Source organism: Phocoena sinus, chromosome 10 (assembly GCF_008692025.1).
Source record: "Phocoena sinus isolate mPhoSin1 chromosome 10, mPhoSin1.pri, whole genome shotgun sequence".
Taxonomy (NCBI): domain Eukaryota; kingdom Metazoa; phylum Chordata; class Mammalia; order Artiodactyla; family Phocoenidae; genus Phocoena; species Phocoena sinus.
Genome location: NC_045772.1, coordinates 66,870,503 through 66,886,530, shown reverse-complemented (window position 1 = coordinate 66,886,530; position 16,028 = coordinate 66,870,503).

Below are 16,028 nucleotides of genomic sequence, written 5' to 3'. Positions count from 1 at the left end.
GGACACTCTACTCAGCAAGATTATCATTTAGAATATAGAAGGAGAAGTAAAGAATTTTTCAGACAAACAAAAACTAAAAGAATTCAGCAATACTAAACCTACCCTAAAAGAAATATTGAAGGGTCTTCACTAAATAGAAAAGAGGCAAGAATCTATAGGAAAGGGAAAATCATAATAGGAAAGGAAAATATATAGCAAGAATTGAAGACCACTTAAATAAGCCAGTACACAGATTTAAAAACAATCACAAAAATTGTAAAAGCAATAATAAGTACAATAAATAGTAAAAGAATAAGCATGGACATGTAAAATAGGACATCAAAATCACAAAATGTAGGGAAGGAGAGTATAAAAATGTAGGTCATTTAGAAAGTGTTTGAATTTGAATAACTATCAGTTTGAAGCAAGTAGATATAGTTATAGGTCCACATACTTGAACTACATGGTAACCAAAAATCAAAAACATACAATAGATTCACAAAATCCAAAAAGAAAGGCATTCAAGCATACTCTAAAAGAAAATCATCAAGCCACAAAAAGAGGAAGAAATGAATAAAGTAGAACTATAAAAACAACTGGAAAACAAGGATTAAAATGGCAATTAGTACAAATCTGTCAATAATTATTATAAATGTCAATGAACTAAATGATAAGAAGACATAGAGTGGCAGATTGGTTAAAAAAATAAGAACCTACAATATGCTGCTTACAAGAGACTCACTTCAGGGCAAAAGACACACAGTCTGAAAAGGAGGGGATGGAAAAAATAAGTGAGGGTAAAAACGACAAAATAGACTTTAACACAAAGGTCAAAAAGAAAGACAAAGAAGGACATTATATGATTTACAAGGGATCAATACAAGATGAGTATATTACACACATTAACATATACACATCCAATATAGGAGCACCTAAATATATAAAACAAATAGAAACAGAAACAAAGGGCATAATAGACAATAATAAAATAATAGTAGGAGACACCCCCACTGACATCAATGAACAGATCACCCAGACAGAAAAATCAATAAGGCAACATAAGTCCTAAATGACACAATAGACCAGTTGGACTTAATTGATATCTACAGGACACTTCATCCAAAAAAACAAAAAACAACAGAATACATATTCTTTTCAACTGTGCATAGAACATTCTCTAGGGTAGACCACATACTAGGTCACAAAGCAAGCCTCAACAAATTTAAGAGGATAGAAATCATTTCAAGCATCTTTTCTAACCACAATGGTTTGAAATTAAAGATCAACTAGAGAAAAAAAAACCAGAAAAGAACACACACGTGGAGACTAAACAACATGCTACTAAAAAACCAATGGGTCAATGATGAAATTAAAGAGGAAATCAGAAAATACCTCAAGACAAATAAAAATGAAAACAGAACTTTACAAATCTATGGGATGCAGCAATATCAGTTCTAAGAAGGAAGTTCATAGTGATACAGGCCTTCCTCAAGATATAAGAAAAATCTCAAATAAATAGCTTAGTCCACCAAAAATGAACAAACAAAACCCAAAGTCAGCAGAAAAAGGAAGTAATAAAGGTCAAAGAGGAAATAAATAAAATAGAGATCAAATCAACAATAGAAAAGATCAACAAAACTAAGAGATAGTTTTTTGAAAAGATAAACAAAATCAACAAACCTCTAGCCAGGCTCACCAAGAGAGGACCCAGATAAACAAAGTAAGTGAAAGAGGAGAAATAACAGCTGATACTACAGAAATACAAAAAAATCATAGGAAAATACTATGAACAGTTATGTGACAACAAATTTGACAATTTAGAGGAAATGGATGAGTTTCTAGAAACACACAGCCTGCCAAGACTGAGTCAAGAAGAAACAGATAATTTGAACAGACCAGTCACTAGAAGTGAAATAAAATCTGTAATAATAAAAAAAAAATTCCCAGCAAACAAAAGTCCAGGACTGGATAGCTTCCCTGGGGAATCCTACCAAACATACCAAGAACTTATACCTATCCTTCTTAAATGATTCCAAAAACTTGAAGTGGAGGGAGCACTCCCAAATTTATACTATAAGGCCACTATCACCCTGATACCAAAAGTAGACAAAGACCTTAGGAAATAAAAAATTAGAAGCCAACAATATCTTTGATGAGTATAGATGCAAAAATTCTCAACAAAATAGCAACCCCAATCCAACAATACATAAAAAGAATCATACACCATGACCAAGCTGGATTCATTCCAGGGACCCAAGGATGCTTCAACACACCCAGATCAATAAATGTTATACACCACATTAACAAAAGGAAAGACAGAAACCATATGATCCTCTCAATAGACACAGAAAAGGCATTTGACAAAATTTAACATCTGTTCATGATAAAAAGTCTTATCAAAGTGGGCATAGAGGGAACATATCTCAACATATTAAAGGCCTTTTATGACAAACCCACAGCCAACATAATAATCAATGGTGAAAAGTGAAAGCCTTCCTGCTAAATTCAGGAACAAGACAAGGATACCCACTCTCACCACTTCTATTCAACATAGTATTAGAAGTCCCAGCCACAGCAATCAGAAAAGCAAAAGAAACATGAGGTATTCAAATTGGAAGGGAAGAAGTGAAATTATCACTATTTGCAGATGACAAGATACTCTATATAGAGAACCCTAAAGTCTCCACACAAAAATTATTAGAACCAATAAATTAATTCAGAAAGGTAGCAGGATACAAGATTAATATACAGAAATCTGTTGTGTTTCTTTATGCTAACAATGAAATATCAGAAAGAGGAGGTAAAAAACAATCTCATTCAAAATCGTGTCCAAAAAATTACGTAGGAATAAACTTAACCAAGGAGGTAAAAGACCTATATACTGAAAACTATAAAATATTGATAAAGGAAATTGAAGCTGATTCAAAGAAATGAAAAGGTATCTAGCGTTCTTGGATGGAAAAATCAGTATTGTTAGAATGGCCATACTACCGAATGCAATCAACAGATTTAATGCAATCCTTAGCAAAATACCCAGGATGGTTTTCACAGAACTAGAACAAAAAATCCTAAACTTTATATGGAACTACAAAAGGCCCAGAACTGCCAAAGCAATCCTGAGGAAAAAGAACAAAGCTAGAGGCATAACCCTTCCAGACTTCATACTATCCTACAAAGCTACAGTAATTGAAACAGCATGGTTTTGGCACAAAAACAGACATATAGATTGGGACAGAATAGTAGGTCTAGAAATAAATCCACGCACCTACGGTCAATTAATCTATGACAAAGAAGGCAAGAATATACAATGGAGAAAAGACAGTCTCTTGAACAAGTGGTGTAGGGAAAGCTAGACAGCTATATGTAAATCATTGAAATTAGGACATTCTCTCACACCAAAAACAGAAATAAACTCAAAATGGATTAACGACCTAGATGACATCATAAAACTCCTAGATGAGAACATAGGTAAAACATTCTCTGACGTAAATTATAGCAATGTTTTCTTATTTTCCTAAGGCAAAAGAAATAAAAGCAAAAATAAACAAATGGGACCTAATCAAACTTAAAACTTTTGTAAAACAAAGGAAACTATCAACAAAATGAAAAGGTAACCTATGGAATGGGAAAAATGTATTTGCAAACAATGAGACAAACAAGGAGTTGATACCCAAAATATACAAACAGCCCATACAACTCAGTATTGAAAAAATAACCCAATCAAAAAATGGGCAGAAGACATAACCAGACATTTTTCCAAAGAAGACATACAAGTGGCCAACAGGCATGTGAAAAGATGCTCAACATCACTAATTATCAGAGGAATGTAAATCAAAACCACAGTGAGATATCACTTCACACCAGTCAGAATGGCTATTATCATTATGTCTACAAATGACAAATGCTGGAGAGGGTGTGGAGAAAAAGAACCCTCCTACACTGTTGGTGGGAATGTAAATTGGGGCAAGCACTATGGAAAACAGTGTGAAATTTCCTTTAAAAAACTAGAATAGAGCTATCATATGATCCAGCATTCCCACTGCTGGGTATACAGCTGGAAAACTCTAATTTGAAAAGCTACATGCACCCCAATGTTCATAGCAGTACTATTTACAGTAGCCAAGACACGGAAAGAACCCAAGTGCCCATCAACAGACACTTGGCTTAAGAGGATGTGGCGTGTATATTACTCAGCCATAAAAAGGAATAAAATATCGCCATTTTCAGCAACATGGATGTACCTGGAGATGGACGTTATGCTTAGTGAAATAAGTCAGAGAAATACAGATACTATATGATATCACTGATATGTGGATAAGTGATATACTATTTCCTATAATCTAAAAAATAATACAAATGAATCTATATACAAAACAGACAGACTCACAGGCATAGAAAATAATCTTATAGTTACTGAAGGGTAGAGGGAAAGGCGAGGGACAAATTAGGAGTATGGGATTAACAGATACAAACTACTATCTATAAAATAGATAATCAACAAGGATTTTACTGGGAATTATACCAAATATCTTGTAATAACTTATAACGAAATATAATCTGCAAAAAAAGCCCACAACTGAATCACTATGCTGTACACCTGAAACTAACGCAATATTGTAAATCAACTATGCTTCAATTTTTTAAAAAGTGAGTTTCATGTAGATGACAGGTTTTTATCCACTCTGTCAATCTGTCTTTTGATTGATTATTTAGATCATTGATGTTTAAAGTGATTATTGATATAGTTGGATTAATATCTACCACATTTTTTACTGTTTCTTATTTGCTGCTCTTGTTCTTTGTTTCTATTTTTACCTTCTACTCTTTTTCTGCCTTTTTTTTTTTTTTTTTTCTTTTTTGCGGTATGCAGGCCTTTCACTGCTGCGGCCTCTCCGGCTGTGGAGCACAGGCTCTGGACGCGCAGGCCCAGTGGCCATGGCTCACGGGCCCAGCTGCTCCGAGGCATGCGGGATCCTCCCGGACCGGGGCACGAACCCGTGTCCCCCGCATCGGCAGGCGGACTCCCAACCACTGCACCACCAGGGAAGCCCTTTTTCTGCCTTTTATGGTTTTGATTGAGCATTTAACATGATTTCATTTTCTCTCCCTTATTAACATGTTAGTTTCACTTTTTTTGTTAATTTACTGGTAGTCCTAGAATTTGCAACATATTTTACAACTAATCTTAATCCACACTCACCACTATACTGCTTCATAGGTAGTATGGGTACCTTATATGATAAAATAATTCTAATTCCTCCATCCCATCCCTTGTATCATATATTATTGCTGTCACTCATTTCACTTATATAGATAAATGTATATGATTACATTGTTGCCATTATTCTTGTGCATTAAAAATTTTTAAATATATTTTCCAGCTTTATTTAGATACAATTGACATATAACATTGTGTAAAGTTAAGGTGTGCAAAGTAGTGATCTTATGTATGTATATGTTACATATGATTACCACAATAAGTCTAGTTAACACATCCATCACCTCCCACTGTTACAATTAGGGGTCGGAGGTGAGAACTTTAAAAATCTCCTCTCTAAGCAACTTTCAAATATACAATACAGTACTGTTAACTATATTCCCCATGCTGTACATTATATGCCCAGAACTTATTCATCCTATTGCCAGAAGTTTGTACTTTTTGACCATCTTCACCCATTTCTCCCACCCCATCCCTCATGATCACCAATCTGTTGTTTCTGTTGTTTTGTGTGTGTGTGTGTGTTTAGATTCCACATATAAGTGAGATCATACACTATGTGTGTTTCTCTGACTTAATTTACTTAGTGTAATGCTCTCAAGGTTCATCCATGATGTCATAAATGGCAGAAATTCCTTTTAAATGACTGAATAATATTCTATTGTGCGTGTGGTGTGTATCACATTTTCTTTGTTCATCCATCAATGAACACTTAGGGTATTTTCATGTTTTGGCTACTGTAAATAATGCTGCAATGAATATAGAGGTGCAGAAATCTCTTTGAAATAGTGATTTCATTTCCTTCAGAGACGTACTCTGGAGTGGAACTGATGAATCCTATGGTAGTTCTATTTTTAATTTTTGAGGAATTTCCATACTGTCTTCTATGGTGGCTGAGCCAATTTACATTCCCAACAACAGTATACAAGGATTCCCTTTTCTCCATGTCCTTACCAGCACTTTTCTTTGATTTTTGACAATTTTATTATAATATATTTTGGAGAATGTCTCTTTGAGTTTGTTTGGGGACCTATGGGCTTCACGAACTTGGATGTCCGAATCTCTTCCTGGCATTATTTCTTTAAATAAGTGTTCTACCCCTTTCCCCTTTTCTTCTTTTTCTAGGACTCAATACTTTGCAAATTTTTTTTTTCTGGTGGTATCCCAGTCTCCAGGCCCTCTCCCTTTCCCAGAAGATAGGGCTGGGGTAGAAAGTTCCAACTTCTAATCATGACTTGGTGTTTCTGGTGAACAGCCCCCATCCTGAAATTATCCAGGAGTCCACCAAGTCTTCATTAGAACAAAAGACACTCTTATTACTCAGGAATTCCAAGGGATTTAGGAGCTCAGTGTCAGTGACAGGGGTCAAAGACCAAATATTAGAAGAAAAAATGCTTTTAATACTCTTATCACTTAGGAAATTACAAAGGTTTTGGGAGCTTGGTGCCAGGAACTAAGGCAGAGACATATATATATATATATATATTTTTTTTTTTTTCTATTATTTCACATCACAGTTGGCCCTTGAACAACACAGGTTTGAACCATATTGAATCTACTCATATGACTTTTTTTTTTCAATAAATGCATGCTACAATACTGCACCATTCACAGTTGGTTGAATCCATGGATAAGGAGAGCCAGCTGTAAAGTTATATGCAGATTTTTGACTGCACAAGGGATCAGCACCCCTAATCCCTGTGTTGTTCAAAAATCAGCTGTAGTTGTCCCACAGTTCTTGGTATTCTATTCTGTTTTTTACTGTTCTTTTTTTCTCTTTGCTTTTCAGTTTTGGAAGTTTCTATTGCAATATACTCAAGCTTAGCTTTTCTTTCCTCAGTTGTGTCTTCACTTCTATTACCGTGTTTTTGACCTCTAGCATTTCTTTTTGATTCTTTTCTGGAATTTCCATCTCTCTGTTTACATTGCCCATCTGTTCTTGCATGCTGTCTACTTTGTAATAGAGCCTTTGTCATATTAATCATAGTTGTTTTAAATTCCTGGACAGATAATAGTAATATCCTTTCTGCATCTGAGTCTGGTTCTCTGATGCTTGCTCTGTCTTTTCAAACTGTCTTTTGCCCTTTAGAATGACTTATAATTTTTTTTCTTGATTCAGTCTGTGCTATACGTTTGTGTCCCTCCAAATTCAAAAATTTCCCACAAAATGTTGAAACCAATGTGATGGTATTTGGAGGTAGAGCCTTTGATTAGATCATAAGGGTGGAGCCCTTACAAATGGGACTAGTGCCCTTATAAAAGAGGCCCCAGAGAGCTCCGTTGCCCATTTTGCCATGTGAGGACACAGCCAGAAGTTGGTTGCCTGTGAACCAGGAAGTGGGCTCTCACCAGATACTGAATCTGCTGGCACCTTGATCTTGGACTTTCCAGCCTCCAGAACTCTGAGAAATATATTTCTGTTTTTTATAAGCCAGCCAGTCCATGGTATTTTTGTAATAGTAGCCCAAATGGACTAAGACATACCGGGTTAAAGTAACTGCTTTAAATAGGACTTTAATATTATAATATGGTGGTAAGTTTTGGGGAGAAGTGAAGCCTTCTGTAGTCCTAATGATTAGGTCTCAATCTTTAGTGAGCCTACGCCTCTGAACTGTGAACCTCACAAGTTCTTCTTAGCCCTTTCACTTCCTCCTAAATGGGACATTACGACTGAGTGTGCTGGAGGTGGATATTTCCCTTCCACAGGTGAGTTAGACTCTCAACTTCGATAGTTTATGCTCTGCCAAACTAATTTCTCTTGAGGGTAGGCTCTGCTAAGAACATATTTGTGTTCTTAACAGAACATATTTCTGGCATATTTCAGAATTGTTCCTTTCCTTCTCCCCCTGTTGGAAGCATAAATGTATTTTCCCTCCATAGTCCTTATAAGAAATTGGTAGGGCTCCAAATTAATACTCATCAAAGTATCGGGACCCTTTCTGTGACCAGGTCTCCCTGGAGTTTTTAACAATCAGAATTGTCCACGCTGAGCTTCCAGAAATCCACCAGTGATGGTTTTGGTTTTCCTACCCTGGCCGTGGTTCCCACTGAGATTTCTGCTTGTGGGTTTCTGCTTCGGTAAGTTGTGATTCTTTGTATTTGTCTCTATGTCTCTCTAATTTGGGGAAGAGTGGTTTGCCCTGTGACCTCACTTCTCTGACAGATCTATAAAGAGTTTTTGACTTTTCGTTTTGTTCAGCTTTTTACTTGCTGTTGGGATAGAGTAGCAACTTCCAACCTCCTTATATGTTGGATTGGAAAGCAGAAGTTCTGTGATGTCATTTTAATGATGAAAAGACTGAGGAGTAACAAAGAATTGTTGAATAAAAGAAACAATAGTTTAAAATTCAAATCTTATCCTTCTCTACGCTTCAAATATTATCAGTATTCAATTTAAATATTATTCCTCTGTATATTTAGTAAGAAAAAACATTTTGTCAGTGCTTTCCTCTAATTGAACATAGAGATTCTTAGCTTGAGACATGGCCATATTTTCTGCTGTCGGAATAGGGTTCTGAGTATAGCTCAGTGATTATTACTCAGTCTACCTTGGGTCTAGCTCCCTGGACAAATTTCTGGGTCCCAGGAAGAGAAAACTAAATGGCTTTAAGTAAAAACAGAAAGAACTCTTTTACTAAAATCTTTAACCCACTGGGTCCCAAACGTTTTTGGCACTGCACTCAGAGTAGTTTAGAAATCTGAGGGAGCCATCTGCCCATTCCTGCTCTGGACAACAATGCAGCTTGGGCACCATGAGAGCTAAGTGTGGTTGTCTCTGGAAAACTGCTGCGCCTGGCAAAGCTGTAGGAGGGACAATGAAATGCAGAGGAACAGCACGTGATGGTATTAAGTTCCCACCAGTGCTCTCAACAGGGCAGCAGTAGTCATCAGCAAAGAATTACTTTGTTAGATAGAACAGTGGGAGAGTGTTTTTGTTTTTTTGTACTCTAATAGAATAAATATGATGGGAGTTAAGGACAAACAAGACATCTGAAGACTACTTAGGGGATACTTTGCAAGGGATCAGAGACTCTACATCATCACTATGCAGTAACTAAGCAGTAAAATTTGGGCCTTAGTAAAAATGTGACATAATTTGTGATGTCAAGTGAAACTTGGCTACATTATATTAATATCTACTCAATATCTTGACATGTAAGCCCTTTTTACCTTTGTTACTATTAGTAAAAAGCAGCAGATTTTTTTTCTTAGCCTAAAGCTGTTATCAATGAGTGAATGAGACAAATAAGTAAAATAACCCCTGCTAAAATGACAAATACTCAGCTGATAAAGGGATAAAGTAAAACTCGTGTCAAAAGGGTTAAAGCAAGCCAGTATTAATTACCCATAAGTCACAATATGCCACTTTCAAAATGAGTTTTTTATTAGCCATATTAAAAAAAGGACTCATCCTAATTTCTTTTAAGGAAATTGAAAAATGACTCACGCCACTCCCAAACACAGCTGAAAATAAAGGCAATGCTAATGTAGAGACCACCAACACCTTTCCTTCCAAATTACAGCACACAAAGGAAATTTTAATAGCATCCAACAGAAAAAGTTCTCATTATAGAACCTATAAGAAAGAGTTCCTGTGTGTTGGAGGAACAAGGAAATGAGATGTTAGATAATTGAATATAAAATGCTACTTTGCCATATTGTCTCCTAAGGAAGATATTAAATAGATGCTTTCCCTTAAGTAGAGATCAAGTTATTTCAAGTGGAATCACCACTGATTATTTTAATATCATTTTATTTTAGTTCTAACTCTTAATATTTTCTGAAGATTCTGAAACACTTAGTACTAAGGAGAAGACACTAAAATTATATTACTCAAAGGAAGAAATGAGCATTGTTTCTTTCTAGACAGTGATAAAAATAAAATTCCCTGAGCTTTCTTGCTTGTTTAAAAAATCCATCATTCTGAGTACTTTGACTAATTTGGAAGGAGGAACATTAATTATGTGACAACTTTGCATTGCCCCTTAAGCTGAAGAAGCTCTTATAGTCCTTTGGAAGAATCTTCTGTCATAATGATTCTTTTTCTCAGATTTACTAAATTTTTCTGGAGACATCAGGAATAAGTATAGGCACTTGTTCATCTTAGCAACAAATTCATTTTAAAATTTTATCATTGGGAAAACTAGTATAGAATGTGACACACTATCTCTTAGATGATTTTTGTCATAGACATTGTTTTTTATCAAAATTCCAACATTTTTAGTTATTCTATTTTTAAAAGATAGGCTTACTTGTTTATATTGATTCTAGTAAAATTGTATCTTTGTCAATCATAATGTTATAAGAGGTTTTGGTTATAGTGAATAGGTTCACAATTTCAAACACTGACCTAAAAAAATCTTTTGCCTGGTAATCACGTATGAAATGTAGGGATCTAGGATGGCAGTTTTAATAACTCCACATTTTCCACAGTGGTTTAGAGTAGTAAACCTTGTAAATTTTCTGCCCTTCCTTATGTTTTTTTCAACAAATTTTTCTGTGCTTTTTATGATGGCCTAGCAAGGGACCCTTGGAACACCTTTATTCCTCTTTCTCAAACACATTTACCTAATATTACATACTTTAAAGTTCACCATGCTTGGCAATTGTTCTGGTATGGTGTGTTTGAAAAAGATAATTAAAGTAAAAAATACAGATCTGAACATAGAATAGCCAACACAAAACTTAAAAAGAAGAGTAAAATTGGAGGACTCACACTACCCTATTTCAAATCTATAAGCTATAAAGCTACTGTAAAGGCTACTGTAATCAAGTAGCATAGTACTGGAAAAATAATAGACATATAGATTAATGAAACAGGATAGAGAACCCGGAAATAGAGTGACACAGATATAGTCAACTGATTTTTGCAAAGGTATAAAGGCAGTTCAATGGAGAAAGAACAGTCTTTTCAACAAATATTGCTGGAACAATTGGACATCCATATGCAAAAAGTGAATGCAGACACAGTCTTTACACCTGCACAAAAATTAACTGAAAGTGGATCATAAACCTAAGTATGAAATGCAAAACCGTAAAGTTTATAGAAGTAAACATATGAGAAAATATACATGATTTTGAGTTTGGTGATGAGGTTTTTGATCTAACAACAAAAGCATGATCCATGAAAGAAAAAAATGGATTTTAGACTTTATTTAAATTCAAATATTTTTCTCTGCAAATGATACTGTTAAAAGAATGAAAAGACAAGTCATTTTCTGGGAGAAAATGTTTGCAAATCACATATCAAATAGAGGACTTGTATTCAAAATATACAAAGAACTCATAAAACTCAACAATAAGAAAAACAATTTTTTTAATGGGCAAAAGAGAGCTATCAGTGAAATGGTAGAGTAGAGAACCCCAAAAGTCTATCCCTCAACAAAAGCAGTGAATAAGCTGGCAAAAGCTGTCAGAATAAACTTCTGGAGGAATATGGAATCTAAACAAAAGCTCACAACAAGCAGAGTAACCATTAATATAGAAAAAGAAAACACTTAAGTTTAATGAAAAGATAAATAAAGTCATAAGAGTGGGGCCCTGATCTGATAGAGATGCCACAGATTGCTCTTATGGTATGTATGCACAGAAAAAAGGCCATCCAAGGGCATAGCAAGAAGGTGCCATCTGCAAGTTGAGGAGGGAGGCCTCACCAGAAACCAACCCTGCCTGACACTTCAACCTTGGACTTCCAGCCTCCAGAACTGTGAGAAAAATTAATTTCTGTTGTTCAAGCCACTTAGTCTGTGTATTTTGTTATGGTAGCCTTAGCAGTCTAAAGTGACCAATAATTCTATATCCAGCAAAACTATCATTCAGGGATGAAGAAATTAAGACACTCCCAGATAAACACAGATAGCTAATAGACCTGCTCTATAAGAATGTTAAAGGGAGTTCTTCTGGCCGAAATGAAAGGACACTAAGGAGTACTTCAAGTTCACTTGAAGACATAAAGAACATTTGTAAAGATAACCACATAAATATGAAGTTAGTATTAATATATTTTGGGTTTGTAACACCTCTTTTTTATACATGATCTAAAAGACAAATGCATAAAACAATAGTTATAAGTATATATTAATGGGCACACATGTATAAAGATATAATTTGTGACAATAACATTATAAAGGGGATGGAGCCATATAGAAGCTATATTTTTGTAGACTACTGAAACTAAGCTGAATTTGAACTAATCTCTTATAAATTACGATGTTAATTGTAATCACCAGGTAATCATTAGGAAAACAACTAAAAATATATAATTAAAGAAATGAGAAAGAAATCAAGGTGGTACACCAGAAAATATCTATGAAATACAAAAATGTAATAGAGGAATTGAGGGAAAAAAAGATATGATGTATAGAAAAATGGTATAAGTAATTCCTTTCTCATCAGTAATTACATTAAATGCTAATGGATTAAACTCTCCAATTAAAAGGCAGAGATGGTAGAGTGAATTTTAAAAAAGATGAAACCATATGCTGTCTACAAAAGAATCACTTTAGATCTAAAAACACAAATACACTGAAAATGAAAGGATGGAGAAGAGTATGCCATACAAATAATAAACAAAAGAGAGTTGGGATGGCTATACTAATATCAGACCAAATAGACTTTAACCAAAAATTTGCTTCTAAAGACAAAAGACATTATATACTGATAAAAGGGTGACTCTACTATCATACTGAGTGAAGTAGGTCAGAAAGGGAAAAACAAATACCGTATGCTAACACATATATATGGAATCTTAAAAAAAAAAAGGTTATGAAGAACCTAGGGGCAGGACAGGTATAAAGATGCAGATGTAGAGAATATACTTGAGGACATGGGGAGGGGAAAGAGTAAGCTGGGACAAAGTGAGAGAGTGGCATGGACTAATATGTACTACCAAATGTAAAATAGATAGCTAGTGGGAAGCACCCGCATAGCACAGGGAGATCAGCTTGGTGCTTTGTGACCACCTAGGGGGTGGGATAGGGAGTGTGGGAGGGAGATGCAAGAGGGAGGAGATGTGGGAATATATGTATATGTATAGCTGATTCACTTTGTTATAAAGCAGAAACTAACACACCATTGTAAAGCAATTATACTCCAATTAAGATGTTAAAAAAAAGGGTGACTCTATCAAGAAGATGTAATAATTATAAACATATATGCACCTAACAACAGAGCCCCCAAATATATGAAGCAAAATGGACAGAACTGAAGGGAGAAATAGGCAATTCAATAAGAGTAGTTGGAGACTTCACCACCTCACTTTCAATAATGGATAGAACAACTAGACAGAATATCGAGAAGTAAATAGAAGACATGAAGAACACTATAAAATAACTAGACCTAACAGACATACAGAACACTGTTCAACAACAGAATACATGTTCCTATCAAGTGCACATGGGATATTCTACAGGTTAGATCACATGTTATGTCACAAAACAAGTCTCAATAAACTGAAAGTAATAGAAATCAGAGTATCTTCTCCAATCATGATGGAATGAAAGTAGATATAAATAACAGAAGGAAGTCTGGATAATTCACATATATGTGGAAAATAAATAACACAATCTTAACCAAAGGTCTAAGAAGAAATCACATGGGGAATTAGGAAACATCTTGAAACAAATTAAAATAAAAACAAAATGAAGCAAATTAAAATTAAATATCTTGAAACAAACAAAAATGAAAACACAACACTTACCAGAGGCTGGAGGTGGGAGAAATGGGGACATGTCAGTCCACGTGTACAAACTTCCAGCTGTAAAATGAATAAGTTCTGGGGATCTGACATACAACATGGTGATTATAGTTAATAATACTGTATTATATATTTGAAAATTACTAAGAGAGTAAATCCTAAATGTTTTCACCACAAAAAAGAAATAGTAATTATATGATGTGATGGAGGTGTTAGCTAACAGTATGGCAGTCATGATTTTTCAATATATAAGTGTATCAAACCTTAAACTTGTCTTAAACTTACACAATGTTATACCTCAATTATACCTCAATAAATTTGGGGGAAAAAAGAAACACAACATACCCAAATTTATGGGATGCAGCAAAGACAATGCTAAGGGGAATATTTATAGCTGCAAACAACTATATTTAAAAAGAAAGAAGATCTCAAATTAATAACCTAGCCTTCCCCTGAAGGAACTAGAATAAGTTCCTTATATAAGGAGAGAAAACTAAACTGAAAGCAAGCAGAAGAAGGAAATAATATTAGAGTTAACAAGGCTAAACATAGCCTTACCATATGATTCTGCAATCATGTCCCTAAGTATTTATCAAATTAATTTTAAAATTATGTCCACAAAAACTTGCATGCAAATGTCGATAGCAGGTTTATTCATAATTGTCACAAAGCTGGGAGCAATCAATGTCCTTCAATAGTTGAACGCATAAACAAAACTATGGTACTTCCATACAATGGAATACTCTTCAGCCATAAAAAAAGAATGAGCTATCAACCATGCAAAAGCATGGGTAACTCTTGAATGTATGTTGCTAAGAAAAAGAAGCTAGTCTGAAAAGGTTATATCTTGTATGATTCAATTTATATGTCATTCAGGAAAAGACAAACCTGTAGAGATGGTAAACAGATCAGTTTGGGAGGAGGGAGGTTTGAATAGGTAAAATAGATTTTTTTATGGTGGTAAATATTCTGTATGGCACTGTAATAATAAATACATGGCATTGTGTATTTGTTAAAATCCAAATAAATTTACAACACAAAGAGGGAACGTTAATGTATTGATAGCAGATTTAAATAATTTAAAAATTATTTAGGAGGTTGGGGAATCCCGGGATGGAATGCAGACTGTGAGAAAAGAATATAACTATTTCAGGGAGTGGGGTCAGGGGATGTGCTGACCTAACTAACTTTGGAAATGAGTGGGAACAAAGACTAAACGCAAAAGGAACTGTACATAAGCCCTGTACTCTAGTCGGTAAAGTCATTTTTCATGGAGGTATGAGTTAACAATTCCGAAATCACTAAAAATGTATGCTGGAATTAAGTGAATGAATAACAGATTCTGAGAGCTACGTTTCTTCCTGTTGAAGTAGGAGGTTATAGACAAGAAAAGAGGCAAAGTTTGGAATGATTTATATATGTGGTCAAGGATTTCAGTGACAAATGTCAATATGAACTCATGTTTAGCCTAATATAGGTACAGAAGGATACATAAATATTCAGATATGTGTGCATATGTGGGTCAGCACACAAACATGTATTTCCTTTCTCTGTCAGCTAAGAGAGCCTAGAAGCTATGACTCCCCAGTAGCAATGAACACACCCAACACCCAGATCTTGGTTTCTAATACTGTTCTCCTTGGAACCAGGGCTTTTTGGAGAAAAGGTTATTCTAGAGCGGGGACAAGGAACATACATTATGATCCTGTAGTGTTCTGTAGTTCCAGAAAGTAAGGACATGCTCAAAGAAATAAAAACCACAACAATGTGGTATGTCAGAGGGACACAAGAGCCAACTGAAAGAGCTCCCAATGGCCTAAGCTGGAACAATTTTAGCCACAAAACAAATAAGTAGTATTGGATCATAACCCAAATAATAAAGTAAATATCTGTGAGCCCATACAGATATAAAGAAATGATTGAATGAATAAATAAAATAATTACAAATTTTCTATGCAGGAGCATTCCAAATTATTTACATAGATACTTTGCTCTCAAGGAGGTAGAGCATATCTCCCCAACCCTTAAGTGTGGGCTGTGCATAGTGACTTCCTTGTAAAGAATACAGTATGGAAAGGAGGGGAAAAAAGTAACTTTACAGTGGAGAAACCTGACAAATACTACCTTAGCCAGGTG